The following is a 15,581-nucleotide window of genomic DNA, read 5'->3' as shown; positions in this document are numbered from 1 at the left end:
GGTAGTATGACACTTATCAACAAAATCTTCCGCGGGAGTGAATGGTACAATGGCTTCAATTCAGTATATCTCTTAGCTCATCTCATGCATACATCACAGCTAGAGAAGACTGGCATGGGAAAATGCTCCTACTAGAGAAAAGACTCCGAAACGAGTTAGGTTTTTCTCATTAATGATAGAAAACTAGAAAATCTTTGATGGTAGTGGAAGAATTTATGGAAAATTGAATTCCAAGGCAAAGAATTTTTTTCCAATTGTGCATGTTCAAAAACATAGTATCGACAGGAGACAATATGTATAGGAGAAGCATTATTGGCCCATGTTAGTGTCCTCTTTCCAAGAAATCATATGAATCTGCTAGACATTTTTTCCTTTCTTTCCCTTTTACACAAACTATATGGACTTCAGTTATAACATCATTGGGTATCACAAACGTCTCTCAGGCGCATCCTATTTGAAGTCTTGGGAGGATTGGTGGAATAATACAAACACAAAGAATAATATATGCTTTTCCCTTATTCTCTCTTTGGGAATATGACTTGCATGAAATGATGAATTCTTCCAAGATAAATTAAACATACTTGATAGAGTGGCTTCCCAAACTATTGTTATCTTTTCCATGATATCAGATTATGCTCACCATACCTGGTCTCATAACATTATTTTTGAATCCATTGATCAGTCTTTCCCTTAGGATTATTTCAATAGTGACTCCTTTGTTGGACGAGCATCTGGGGGAGGAGTTGTCCTATATTTAAATTATAGTGATTTTTTCAAGCTGGAGTGTGAGATGGCACAGGTAACAATTAATTTTTATCAGCTCATACTTATAGATGTCAAATGCACACACTATGTCACATCATTGAGGATTTCAAATTTTTAAAGAAATATTTTGATTATGTCACTTGCTGCCACATTTACATGGAATGAAGCTCAAAAGATAACACTCTATCTAAATAAGGTGCTACTAAGGATTTGAGAACATGGAAAATTGCAAACAAAATAAGTGGATAAGAGCACGCATTTTTTAATATGCACTTCATAGAGGGCATGCATCCAGATCTTTAATATTGCTATTTATGCCTAATTTTTTATTTCATATATCTATGTTATATGCACTGAACAATATATATGTGTGATGACAATAATTATGTATCTATGGTTATGTATTTTCATAGAGGAATATGTATATCTCCATAGCTTATACAATGCATATATGAGGGCTTAACAATACCAATTTTGGCAGGAACAACCCAACTTTTGTTGGCAATATTTGAGTGCACATATATGCACATACAAAATGTATTTTCAATTTCAATGAAATTTGCAATTTTTTCTTCAGGAAAAAACATAAATTATTGATACGAAACTTAAATAGTTATAAATTATTTTATTTAGAAATAATAATACTAAGAAACATCATTTTAAACAAATGTCTTCATATAAGGTTCCCATCCAAAATGGAGAATGAGGATTTACAATGGTAGGATTTACTATGATTGGCTTACCATGATGCACTAGAAGTTGCTACATGATGACCCTAACTGCATTAAAATGAATAATGCCTCTCACCCATTCAAACATCATGTCATTAGTAGTGGCTGCAATTTTACACTAGGGATGCAAATTATTAAATAGTCATGGTATGGTTTGAGTGTGGTTCTTTAATCTATTGTAGTTTACTTCCCTAGCACATGCTTTGGATAAGTTACCTTTATATATTTGGTTCCCATCTTGCTTCTACATGTTTATTTATTTTTCATGTGGTATTTTCCTCCTCCTTTCCCTCTCAAGCCTTTCATTTTTTGTATTACTTGCCTTGTTCCTCTCACGATTTGTTTCTCCTTAACTTCCTTTATCTTAAGTCAAACTTGTCCTTTTATCTCTGTGTTTGGGTGTTTCTATGCTCCTACACTTTTTGGAGCACTTCTCTTTGGTGAATTGGAGTTGACCAACCTTCCCTTTGTCTACACTCCAATCCACTTCCCCTCCTTCGTTCCTATCACCAACCATTATGCCTCATCATGGATGTCTCTTCTCTGATAATGGTGTCAGTAGTATAGCCTCCCCACACTTGAACCCACCACATCCCAAGCCAATTTGGAGGCCTATTCCCATCGATACTAGGAATGCACTTTGCAGTCCAGTCAGGATGCAATAAATTTGGCAGAGAAAGAGGGTACTATAGAGCACAAGTTCCTTTCTGACGTCAAGGTGGTAGAGAACATTGGACATTGTATTTGTGACACAAGAAACATTTTATCCAAAGGGACCCAATACATGCAAATGGTCGATTTATATTAATAGATGAATTTTTTTATGGACAAACTTCTAATTGGGCATAATGAAGCTCACAAAGAATACATATTTATATAAATTCCCTATAGCAGCTTGTCAAATAGCTCAACACTAACGTATAGTTTCTTACTAAGAACTTCTACAACATAGATCTCAATAGTTGTAGCTCCACCTCCCATTTAGGTGGATTCTCCTATAAATTAATCATGATTTACTCTACAACATTTTTTTATTTTAAGATAAATTGTTCAATTCTAACTCACTAAATAGTTCAAGACTATATTAATCTACATCAACGTTGCCAAACACTTACATTTTTCATAATTATCTTAACCTAAAACAAATTATTATGTGATTGATGTACTTTTCCTAATAGTAAATCAATAATTATAAATATATAATACTTATATTTCACTATATCAATTCTGCCTAAGTTAGCTGCACCCCTCCACATAAAAAGCAAATAAAGGAAACTTCAAACCTCAAAAATTCTAAAACATCCACTTATATATCAAAAAGGTTGTGTTTCATCTTCATCCAGTCCTCTCTATAAACACACGAAGTTGTTGGCGTGGGCTGTATACTGTTATCAGATTTTAAAATAATTCAAACCCTTGCGTAGGTGGGTGGATAGGTGTGGCCCAATGACAGACGGCAAGGGCTAATCAGCCTGTCATAGGGCATTAAATGCCTAGTTACCTGCATACTCTATAACAAAATAACACACCACGCGTATTTTTTATTTATCTAGCCACAGCCCGCGCGTGTTATTTTGTTATAGAGTATGCAGGTAATCGGACATTTAATGCCCTATGGCAGGCTGGTTAGCCCTTGCCCCAAATAACCGAACATTTAATGCCCTATGACAGGTTGGTTAACCCTTGCCCCTGAACTTATAGTAATACGGTCTAAGGAATTCGGTCATTAATACAGTCTAAGGAATTCAACGGACGTATAGTACTACGGTATGCGTGCACTTAATTTCAATTTTACATGTAATTGGCTCCCTAATCCTTCACTCAAATCGTTATCACACGAATCGTCGTCATATGGCTTGCTATTCAGCCGTGAATTGTTTTATTGTTTTAATACATTGTTTTATTGTTTTGACTCGTCCACGGCCGTTTATAGACTTGGGGTCAATCCATGTTTTGAATTCGATTCACATTGCGTTCATAAGATTCACCCACCGCATCATCGCATCATTCCCCTTCATGTTTCGATCATTGAAAATAAAAGTCATCGTCAAGTCACCACGATGAACTGTCACGGAGCATCGTCATTATGGACTTTCTTTTATATCTATCTCATTGTTTTTTATTTGTTTTAATTTTAGTTTTAATATATAATAGTTTTATTTAAAATAAATAATATAAATTAAATTAGGACAGGTAAAAGGTGATATCTCTGGGAGTTCTGAGTGTTCTAATAATGAAGAGAGGAAAGTAAAGAGAAAATTTTATTAGAAAAGATATCTCAATGAGATACTAGAAAGAGAGGGGCTATGAGATCTGGTTGAATTTAGTGGGTGCTGGCTAGAATGGAGAATGGAAAGGAGAAGCATCGGAGTGAAAGAGGGTTGTGAGGAAAAGTAAAGAGGGTTGTGAGGAAAAGTAAGAGGAGGATGATATTTTGAAAGTTTATCAATTTGATTTTACATTGAATTTAATTTGACTGTATGTTTGAACATTTATGTTTAATTATTTTAAGTAAGAGTTTAACATTTTGGTTTTACATAGAAAAATAATTCGTTATCTAAAATTATAGAAAATATGATTTTGATATCTAAAATTACTAATAAAAATATTTCTTTTTATATGAAAATAATAAGATTTTTAACTATAAATATTTTTAATGTGGGTTTTGTGATAATATTATTAGTAAATAATATGGGTTATCAATATTTTATTTCTAAAATTTTATAACTTTTTTCATATGACCCTTGTTTATATCATATTTAAATAAATTGTTCAGTTTATTTAAAAAAACAAAAAATGCATAACTACTTTGAAGATAAATCTCAATCTTGATTTCCTAATACTAAAAATATTCTAGAATATTTCATACAACTTAAATCCCTATTATTCACCAAATAATTATTGATGATTAAATTGAAATCCTCAAACCATTTTTCAAAAATAAACATGGCTATTAACATAGTTAACATATGATTCAATAAAAAATTTATATGAACAAAACATTAGAGAAGTGAAGTATTCAACATATATAAGGGGGAATGAATGGACAAAAAAAACAAGTATAGTATTTAGTCTATATAATATTGGGGAAAATATTAATTAAAATTTACTAAATAAAAATATAAAGTAAAAGTTGAAAAATTGTATAACATATTTTTTTTGTTAAATTGGGTCAGTCTTGAAATGACTGCATGCTTAACCTTTGGCTTGAGAAACTCAACCTAGGGGCATTGAAGCCATCAAAATTACCACAAAATCACACCCACCTTGTTCCACATCCACCCTTATCTTGTTTTTGCCCACAAAATTTAAAACACCCCAAAATGTTTTATTAATATACCTCATTACCATCTATTCTATACACTTAAACAAAACTATATAAGATAATTATATTTATATAGGTAAATCATAAAAACTTAAACTAAATTTCTAATAAGAATTTTTTTAGTTTAAAACAACTAAACGAAAAATGTAAATATATAAATGTGAAAAAAAAAATAATACAATATTTAAATAATAAAACAATTTATAATTTTGTGAAATAATTCATAAAAATAAATAAAAAAAATTAGAGATTTTGTTTCTACAAAAAAAAATATTGTATTGGTAATAATTATGCATTATAAAGCGATTTTATGAAAAAAAAAAATTGACACTATTAACGGGTTCTGAAACAGTTATTTTCATATAAAAAAGATACCTTCGTCATTTCCAATCACTTTATTTAAAACACCCCCATAATCACCATTTTGACAAACGATCTTCCTTTGTTAAAAATTCCAAATGCAAATTATTATATTTTATAATAATTCAAAAAGAAAAAAGTGATATCTATATATAATAGAATTCAAAAAATATTTGAACATATAAAATAATTGATACCCGATTATTATAATACACTTTAATAATACATATAAATAATATTAAGAAACACTTCGTAACGATATATACATGTAGTGTAAAACTCTTTCTTTATTAATCTCAAAGATATATAAGTGATTAAATAGATTTATTAGTTTAATAGGTTTATTAAAAGGTTGTTATTCCAACCTTTTATAACATAAAACGCCAATGTTTATACTTTTCATAGACCATTTTAAGATATTTATATTTTAGTTCTATATTCACAAATTATCATAGTAAAATTCAAAAGACTAACTATTTACCTTTTAAATAAAATAATCTATGATTAATTTAAAAAAATTAACGATAAGAAAACTTATTTAATGCTTTTTTTCATAAATATTTCTTACACCAATATTCTTATATAATTAGTAATGGTAAAATTATAACTTTTAAATAATTATTAATTGTAAAATTACATCTTTTGAAAAAAATATTAAGAAAACATATTAAAACAATAATTACATTTTTTATATAAAAATAAAGTAATTAATATAAAGATTTTCTTTTTAATAATAATATAAAAAATCAAAAGTAATTAAAAACTATAAGTCATCTATCTCATTATAAGATATTTGTATATTATATTTTTTTATAGAAATATCGTTATTAAAATAATAATAAATTAAGACACTTTAATTGATCTAGGTGGACATGCATGAAAATCATTTATGAGAGGAACCTGGGTAGTCCCCTACATATATGTTAGATTTAAATGATCATCTAAAATGACAAGAATTTAATTAACATTTTTCTCTTGTGGTAATTACTGTCTTATGCAACATTTATGGTGGATACTAAAAATGCCTCGTGGGATTCGTTGAGGTTTCCACTGGAAACAATGGCTATCTAATGACTACTTAGTTTCTAAGAAATTATTTCTTATTATTCTTTGCTACAATATTGGTGATGCGTGCTATTAATCGAGCAATTGTTTTTGTATGTTCAAGTGATGCTTTAGATTCTTTGTTGTGGAAATTTTATTGCTTGCAGAATACACAAAGAGAAGGAATAGACTTGAACATTGGCTATCTTTATAGGGTTTCTCATAGCGCTATGTTTTTCTCTCTAGGTTTGGAGTCGTGTCTTCGAGGAATTGTCTCATCTACTTTATCCTCAATGTGAATAGTAAATGAGAATTACGGGCATCCATATAAGGGTAGTTCTTAACTTCCTCATAATCTCCTTATTATGTAAGATAAAATTATCCTTATTATATAAGCTAAATGTTTTTTGTTTTTTGTTTTTTGTTTTTTGTTTTTTGTTTTGTTTTGTTTTTTGTTTTTTTCTTCTTTTTCAGTGGGGAGCATTATAATTGATGGGTTTTGGTCATGTGGCTGGTTGAGCACCATTAGAATTTTGAAGAATTATCCTATTTGTAGTGTCTCTTTGGCCTCATGTTTCTTTTATCCTTCTCTCAATGTTGAAATCTCTAGTTTGGGTCACCTTTTCATTTATGTCTGTATTTTCTTTTCCCTTGGTTCTAACCTATCTATCTCCAGTGTACAATGTTTAGAACCTTGGTATCTCTATCCCTGGTGCAACATGCGTCCTCAGCGATGCATGCACATCGGCTAGAGGTGGAGGCCGGGGCTCCCCAAGACATAGGTGTGCCAACAATAGGAATAGGAAGATGTGGAAATATTTCACTTAGATGATCCCCCTCAAATTCGAAATGGAATCCATCACTTAGAATCTTGCATTGCAGTAGACCACGAAAACTTTTGAGAGAAAAAATTCTTAAGGAGGTAGCTCATTGAGTTCCTAATCATGGAAACACCAATGGAAGATAGAAATAGTACATCAAATCCATTTATCCACACTAGTCGGTTAAAACCCTCTTGGGAAGGGCTCTAAAAGTAAAACAAGAGGAGTGAGATGATATCTTCCTAGCTTTGAATGATATCAAGCATAGTTTTCTCTTGTAGGAAGTTTCATAGATATAAGTTTTATTGTTGATGTTTCAAAGCCACTATCCTCGTCCTTTGTCAAGACTTGAGAAACTTATATGAAGAGATGATGTGAATAAATAATGGATAGGTATTTTTAGGGAGATGTTTACAACCAACTACGAAGAATGTGAATGATAATATAAGTATATAAATGATAGGGATTTTAAATATAATTAATTAATTAATTAATAGTAAATATGTACAATTAAATGTTAATATAAGTAGAGTTAGATTATAAATACTAGTAAGTTTTTTATAAATAAAAATGATTAATTAATTAATAATATATATATATATATATATAATCCAAGATATATTGAAATTGTAATGTTGTATTCTTAATTTAATATATAACATTAAAGAAAACCCAATAAGGTTTTTTTGTAAATCAATAAATTTAATTACTTATTTATATGTATCTATATTTATTGATAGTGTAATGTTATAAGGTAATTGTATATATAATATTAAAGATAACCTAAGTAGAAATAGATGAAAAAATAGAAAGGGTAAGAAGAAAAGGGAGGGATGAGGGAGGGAGTGAAACAACGGAAAGGGAAGGGGGAAATAAACAGAAACATAAAGGTTAATAAGAGGTATAAAAATGAAGGAAAAAATATAATAGTAATAATAAAATAAAATGATAGGAAAAAATATAATAGTAATAATAAAATAAAATGGTCAGATTAGCTTTATTTATGGTTCAAAGTGAGTAAGGGAAACCAACTACTATTGATATTCATGCCATTGTCTCTATTCATTTGTAAGGGTGTTTTTTAATTTCAATGACTTCTCCAATTCTACATTTGTAATAATGGTTTTATTTAGTGATGATTTTGGCATCTTCCAAACATATATGATGTTTAGTGGCCTTAGCATGCTCTGCTAATGTATAATTTTTTATACTTTCATGTTTAATATTCACGCCATGATTTTTGTTCCTAACTTTTAGTGATCGTCTTATTTCACATATATAGGATTTACCTCAAGAGCGGTTCATTTTATAAACACCTTAAAATTGGAAACTATCTATATAGTTCCTTAACATATTTCATATTATGTCTAATAATGTTGATTGGTTTAAAAGAAGTTATGATTTCATTGTGCTTCAAAATTTTAGCAATTTTATTAGTGGTTCCCTTAAGATAAAGAAGGAATGTTTCCTTTCAAGAGTTAAGAGTCTTAGTGTTGTTGCTATCAATGTGATTAGTGGCTTTCTTAAGGGCAATGAATATGTTTTTCTGTCATAGAATAGGTTTCTAAAGACTTCAATTAAGTGGTTTTTTCATCATCCTTATAATATTCGCGAGAGGTCTGGAAGTCTATAGTAGTTAGAGTATTGACGATGCTAATATTTTGAGAAGGTAAGTGATGGGAATCAACATGAAGGTAATTTTCATTTTGAGTCTTCTTATGGTAAACTTAATGGCCTAAATTACCATCAGGCTTCCTAGTTATTAGAATGTCAAGCAAGGGTATGTATCCATTCTCTTTAGTTTCCATTGTAAATTTGATGTGAGCAGATATGCTATTAAGGTGTTGTAAAAATTTAGAGAGCTCTTACTTTCCATGTTTCCATATGACATTGATTTCATCAAGACATATTTTCCAAATTTTGGGTTTTAAGTGTGTGGTGTTGAGGGTTAAACCTTCAAATTCTTCCATATAAAGGTTTTCCACTACATGCGAAAAAGGGGAACCCACTGCTACTCCACTAGTATTTTCAAAGTATTTACCTCTAAATCTGAAGAAAGTGGATCTGAGACATACTTTAGCAAGTTCAGTTATTTTTGGATCAACCAAATTATTAATAAATTAGAGAGCTTCATTAAGAGGGATTTTTGTGAAATGATACACAATGTCAAAGCTGATTATAATCTCTCTCAGGTTAACTTTTATATCTTTAATTAATCTAACAAAATATAAGGAATCCTTAATGTATGAGTCAATATGGCCAACCAAGTGGGTTAAGGCTTTGGAAACAAATTTAGATAGAAAATAGCTCAGAAAGCCGATGGTGTTAACTATAGGTCTTAATGGAATGCCTTCCTTGTGGAATTTCGGAGCTCCACAATTCCTAGGCACAATCGCCCCATTGAGCATTAATCTATTCTTGATGTGGTCATCAAAGTTAGTAGATAAAATCAAATTTTTTACTTCTTTGATTACGTTTGTTATGGGGTTATTGGTAAACTTCTTATACCTACCACTTTTAGACAAATGTTTTCTCATTTTCTTATTATAATCTTCAAGATACATTACTACAGTTTCCCCACCTTAAGCAACTTTTAAGACAACAATATTAGGGTTGTTCTTGAGCCTTCTGAAAGCTAGGAATTATTCTTTACTAATATTACTTATAGGTGGTTTAACTTTCCTCGGGATGACTACACAATCTTACATGATACAATCCTTCTCTGAATTAGTTAGTGTATGAATATTGTGTTCAATACTGCAAATAATTTCTCCTACTAGAATAGTTTTAGGTGTAATAGCAAAATTTAATCATTTCTTAAGTATTTCAATTTTAGTAGAATCAAGTTGGTGGTTTGATATCAAACATACCTAGCATCATTGTAAAAATTGGATGCTAAGACAACTCCTCTTGAGAGCCACTTGTAATGTAATGCAAATATTCCAACACCTCTAGGATCTAATGCAAAAGTCGCTACTCAAGTCACATAATCCTAATTTTTTGTTATGCTTGACAATAACTTTTTGAATTATAGCTTTTTAGTTGATATGCTTGTTTAGCATCATTATGCTATTAAAATATTTGGTCTCCCTTTGTGAAAAATTCAAACAAGCTACTTAAACTTTGAACATATTATTGACGTGTCATGATATTTTTATAATGGATTCAAAAAATGTTAATGTTAATTTTTAAAAAATAACAAATTAAAACATGTAAATTTAATAGTGAAAGATTAGAAATAAATAAATAAATTTACAAACATTGAATAATAAATAAAATTATAAAGAAAATTAAACATGTGATTAAATTGTGAATTTATAAATAGTTTAAATATTTTTTTATATATTTAAATTTGATAGACTAAAATCAGTTATAATACATGGGAAGGAAAAGAAATAAATTAATATATAAAAAATATGTTTAAGATTATTTTTTATTTTTTTTAACTAAATGATAAATTGTTTTAAGTAGCCTGATTTTACTCTTTATAATAGTCACAACAAAAAAAATATAATGTTATGAATTTTCTTTAGTTTTTTAATTATCATTTTTACACCTAATTTAAATAATATATTTATTAGTGTATGAATTTACATTTTTCTTAATTCTCAATAATTAAAAAAAAATAAAAAATATTAGATAAACAAATTCATATTCATTTTAATTCTCCAATATATTCACATTTTTAGTAATTCTCAATAATATATTGATCAGTAATATAAACAAATTCATATTTTCTTAATTCTCAATAATGTAAACAAATTCATATTTTTCTGGTTCTCAATTATTTAAAGAATATTAAGTCGGAAAAACAAAAACGGATCCTCATCACTATCAGTATGCTTCATGTGCAGAATAAACTTTTCATCTGTGCACTTATAGTTTTTTCAATATCCCTATTCATACAGGGTTATAAAATACAATTTTAAATATATTTATATCTTTTTTTTTTTACGTGCCTATGAAGATGATCATGATATAAAAATATCATTCAAGCTATAAAAATTAAGATTAAAACCTCTGTCAATAAATTATTACAATCCTAATTGTATTTAGTGTGATTTTTTTGAAGTTTTTATTGTGGGTTTTTTTGTTAATTTTTCTAAAATTCAACAAGAATTTATTGAAATTACAAGCTTGATGGGTAATTTTACGCTATCAAAATTTCATAGTGTTGAATCTATATACAGTCAAAAAACTAGTGTAAATAACACAAATCAAGATTTCACCTCAAATTTTTCCACCAAATTCCGACACCAAAAAATAAAAATAAAAAATATTCTCTACATTACAACACCAAAAAAATCTCCGGTTACCATCCCAATTATACCAGAAAATCCAAAACAATCTGACTAAAGACAACTCTATTACAATTGTCACAATCCCCGTTGTACCTGCGAGAGAGACACATAGACAGCTAGTACATTTTTTTAAATTAATTATGTAAACTTCTCCGAACAATCATCCAATGACCACTTATGTAATCTTCTCCTGCCAATGATTCAATTGGACAAACGAAACGTCTTACATTGCGTAGACCTTCGAGATAAGGCACTTGTACAAAGCCCAGCGGTCATTAACCTTTTTAAGAAATGAATCTCCAGATATGAACTCAGCTGATACGGGATGACCATGGCCACACAACAGTGAAAAATATTTCATTCCTTCTATCGATCTTTTGAAAACGAAATTCTTACATTCTCGGTTTCTTCTCCAAACCTTCTCGTATGCTTCCCTTATTCCCTAGACCAACAGTCCAGATGTTACAATTTTACATACGACGAATCTGCAATTCTGAAGCACTTGGATGCAGAATTACCGGGGCTTCTCTTTATAGTCTCGGCCAATTCTTAGGATTGAGAATGGAGGTTTTTGCATATAGGGGATCTAGATATAAAGCTATGTGGTAGAACCTGCACAGAATTGTTAGAAATTGTTAACAAATTTCAGAAGTAGCCCACAAAAATGTCGCAGGAGGCTTCTGAAGGGATGTGTTCTAAATCAGGACCCTGCAATTCAGAAAGACCCACATCTCGACCGGTGAGGATAGTCCAAATCTCAAACCCTACGATGGTCAAAACGAGCGCATCTGAATTCCGTGCTGTCGTTCAGTCCCTTACTGGACGAAAGAGGTCTTGTGCGTCCGGTAATCAACATGAAGAAATGAATTTGTATTCGGGTAATCAGTACAGTTCTCAAGTCAAGATACCGAAGACTAAAAATGGCTTGCAGAACTTGAATGACAGGAAGACCTCGGTATCTGTAGCCATTCATGATAACGCGACCGGCAGCAACTCCTGCAGCGATAAAGATCATGGCGATTTTAGAATATTCGAGGATTTGGAGGTTCAGCCGATCCAAAACCCTCATTATTTACCCTCGCAATATCAGGTCTTTGACATCCTGGAAAACATCGGAGGCATACCGGAATTCGTGCCTGACAAATTCTGGCCATCAATTGTATCCCCCGAGTTCCAGAGTTTAATGTAGCAGCTAGGTATGGATTTTGAGTTAAAATAGTTTCACTGTTGCGTTCTGATATTCCTGTATCCAAGGATTGTAAACTCCGTACGTTCTGATATTCCTGTATCCAAGGATTGTAAACTCCGTACCTAAATAAAATTTAGTGGAGTTCTCAGCAAGGACGTGGAAGATTTCATTTCCTCGATTCTGCTCCAACTGGACCTGAGTTCTTTTGAAATCTATACTTTTTTTGCACTGTCGTTTTAACTTTTAATGCTATATACGTTTGTATTTAGACATATGTCATTGGCAATTGACTTATAAATAAATGGTGAGAAACTGCCCTCGGCCTGCTCTGATAACAAGTTGGATTGGCAATAAAATGGATGAATTCGGCATGTGTCCGTCTCCTGATAATACAGCGTTTACACGGTGATGATCGATAAAAAAATCAATGGAAACACGTAATGTATGACAGCTTTTATTATTTTGATTATTGAAAGCTTTGCATCGCTTCTCCAGTGCTGATCTACAGTTTCATTTATTATCCAGTTTTTATCTTTCTGTAACTCGTTTTGTATGTAGCAAGGTTATCATTTGGAAAGATCTACAGTTCTATTTATTATCCAGTTTTTATCTTTCTGCAACTCGTTTTGTATGTAGTAAGGTTATCATTTGGAAAGAACACTCCAGTAAACTAAGTGTTAAAAGGAATTTGTCAGTATACAGTTCTATTTGTTATCCAGGTTTTATCTTTCTGTAACTCGTTTTGTGTGTAGTAAGGTTATCATTTGGAAAGAACACTCGACAATAAGTGTTAAACGGAATTTGTCCAGTATCCTGATTAATCAAAATAAGTATTATGAAGTAAGTGAATATAATAAATTTATTTTAATTTATTAGAATACAATATAAATGTTTACATTATTATTTTAAGTTATGTAGCTTTACATTTTATACATAAGGTAAGATTAGGCATTTATATTTGTAATAATTCTACGGTATAATTATTTAAAAATTTTAATAGAATAAAAAATAAATTTTAAATAATAAATTTTATTATATAATTTATTTTAATAATTATTTGCAATCAATAATATATATTTATTATATAACTAAATATATTTTATTATTATTATTTGAAACAAATAATTATTATATGAAATGAGTTACAGTTTCCAGACATATAATATTGATGAATTATGATATTGGTTTATATTAAAGTAATAAAAATTTTTACAGATTAATAATTTTTTATAGTTAAGAACTTTGTTAATTTTTATAATATATATATATATGAATAGATATATATTTAACTAATATTAATTAATTTTATAATTATTTAAAATAAAATTATAATTTAATAATATTTATAATTTTTCTATAAAATATATAATAATATAAATATTTTATTATTTATCTCATATTAATATTTATTAACCAATAATGATCATATATTTAATATTTATATATCTAATACATTTATTATATATTTAATATATGATCATATATTTAATATTTATATATCTAATACATTTATTATATATTTAATATTATATAAATATTTAATAGAAATTCACATGTTAAACCATATTTTTATATCAAATGATTATAAAAGGATTTATAAAATTTATTTTACAAAAAATTTATATTACTTGTATTGAATTATGTTCTATTTTTTATAGGATTATCTAATATAATGCATTGGGAAATCCCTTAATACTTAAATTCAAAAAGAATGAAGGGAACTCTACTTGAATGGTTCATGAGGACAATACTTGCTAAGGTTTTGCAAATGGGATAGCAAGCTAAGTGGGCTTGATTGTGGGGAAAAACCCCATAGTTAAGCTGCTTGAGCCAGAGGCAATTGGTTACCGGTTGCATGCCCAGTGATGATTGATGCTATCTGATTCATTTCACTACCTCTAATGGAAATGGTCATAGATGAATGAGTGGTAAGTGAACTATTCAAAAATCATGAGAAATTAGTCAGTTACGACTACCTCTCATGGAAATGGTCATAGATGAATGACTTGCTTAACCCAGTTGAATCCCAAAATGATATCTAATATTTTAATATAGTTTTCATTGTTAATTTAATTTATAATTATACAATTTACTATTTGATTTCATAATTAGTTTCGATTAGTCATTTCCAAGAATGTAATTATTATCCAATAAAATTAGATGAAAATGATGATTTAAGAATGATATTCAGTATCATATACATTATTTTGATATGTTTAATCAATTATGATATATATTTCAATTATTTTTATATTTCTATATCATTTTTTTTTACTATATATTAAATTAAAAATTGTTTATATTTTAATTATGATGATGAATTAAACATAATATAATTTTTTTAATTTATAAAATAGGTGTATTTATTTTGAAATGTGTCACGCTCCCAACAGAACATAGAAGTAAAAAAATTTTATCTACTATATTAACCTTACATATTTGTAATTATCAATACAATCCATGTTAATCCTTATGGTTGACTTCACATATCAACATTAATCTACGTTCCACTTATGATAACCACATATATTATAATAACACTCATAATCGCATTATATATTATGGCAATAATTATAATCACAACATATATGATAACACGGTATTCGTTTTATGCATGGGCAATGAGTATCGCTTGACCCTACCATATATGAGATTCACGGTACATAAATACATTCCATTGTTTAACTTTACATGTACATATGTTGACTTGGCAACACGTCACACAGTTTGCATTGGTGCTTTAATGGTTTACTTATGGTTAGCGGATTCTTCATATCCCGAGAAATCTGTGACCGGTCCGGCCCTGCCATCGATCCAACTGGTTTGATCTGCAGCGTCCACTTGGATGGATTAACGGTTATGTGTCAAGCTGCCATGTGCGCTTGGAGTCTACGGCCTGACACATTGGGCTTGCCACCTTCGCGCCAGAACTATCCCGAAGTCCACCGGCTATCAGACGGTGACTACAAGGTCTACACAGATCTACGGTTCTGGTTGAGCCACGAATCGGTAAGGGTTTCATGTTATATATATGCTTGTTTATGT

This window comes from Pinus tabuliformis, chromosome 5_1, assembly GCF_031772625.1.
Source record: "Pinus tabuliformis cultivar Carrire ecotype Pingquan chromosome 5_1, CPIR1, whole genome shotgun sequence".
Classification (NCBI taxonomy): domain Eukaryota; kingdom Viridiplantae; phylum Streptophyta; class Pinopsida; order Pinales; family Pinaceae; genus Pinus; species Pinus tabuliformis.
Note: the sequence above shows the minus strand (reverse complement) of the source record.